Source organism: Rhinoderma darwinii, chromosome 13 (assembly GCF_050947455.1).
Source record: "Rhinoderma darwinii isolate aRhiDar2 chromosome 13, aRhiDar2.hap1, whole genome shotgun sequence".
Lineage (NCBI taxonomy): Eukaryota > Metazoa > Chordata > Amphibia > Anura > Rhinodermatidae > Rhinoderma > Rhinoderma darwinii.
This window is the reverse complement of record NC_134699.1, coordinates 45,614,238-45,615,281: the sequence shown is the minus strand read 5'-3', so window position 1 is coordinate 45,615,281 and position 1,044 is coordinate 45,614,238. Positions and strand designations below refer to the sequence as shown.

The 1,044-nt window shown below is 44.3% G+C and overlaps 1 protein-coding gene across 2 annotated transcripts in view; it reads right to left on the bottom strand.

Moving 5' to 3' along the window:
• The window catches only part of LOC142666649 (glutamine-rich protein 2-like), a 33,173-nt gene that overhangs the window by 12,284 nt on the left and 19,845 nt on the right, over positions 1-1,044 (bottom strand). The window lies entirely within an intron of this gene.

Genomic DNA, 1,044 nt, shown 5'->3' with positions numbered 1-1,044 from the left:
CTGTTGGTGTAATATTAGGAGGGTGGGATAACATCTTTATACAACTGTGTGGAGTTGTTCAGATAGCACTAGTTTTTCTCAGGTGCTCAGAATAGGGTCCCAACCCAGTTGAAGAAATAGAAAGAATTGTATTCGGCACACTCTTTGAAAGGTAAAGTGAATTTATTTTGATTTTTTTATCGTAATGCGGGTGGCTATATGTACAACGTTTCGGTCGTGAGACCTTCATCGGGCACTGAGCCGTAATGGGGACTGCTGCATTTATTCAAAATATAAAAAATGTAAAAAACAATAAAAACCACCAAAAAGCATCTTCTGTAAATATACCCTTATACCCTGACTAAAGCACAGATGTTGTCTGGTTTAGTGGACCTATTGTTAAATAATCTATTACAGTAATCTCAAATTTATGGCTCTCCAGGTTTAGCCAAACTACAACTCCCAGCATACCCTGACAGTCGTATGCTGGGAGTTGTAGTTTCATAACACCTGGAGAGCTAAAGGATAGAGGGGAATCCTTCTTTCCAGGTCTCCATTAATTAAGTGTATCAGAAATCAGCTGGAAATAGCAGCTCTCTCTGGAAGACCCAGCATGTTTGTGCATTACATGGACAGCCCATTGTTTTCAATAGGCACCTTGTAATGCTTCATTTCCCTTTCAGATTACAGATTATCATATCTCCCAACTGTCCCGGATTCAGCAGGACAGTCCCGGATTCCAGGCGTTGTCTCGCTGTCACCTCAGGTCGCAGATACAGTTAAACCCAATGCTGAAGCAGGGATCCATCAGCTCCGTGCTTCAGAATTAGTTTAGAGCGGAGGAGCAGAAGGAGCTCCTCCCCTCACTGAGAACTCCCCGGGCACAGCGCTACTTTAAGCGATGTGCTCGAGGAAGCCCTAGACATCACTGTCCATATATGGACAGTGACATCAGTGGCTACTGATTGAGCAAAATCCCCGTTGCCAGTGATCTGGCCGGGGATTCCACTCCTAGAGGAAACCCCTGAGGTCACTACCCATATATGGGCATTGACATCAGGGGCT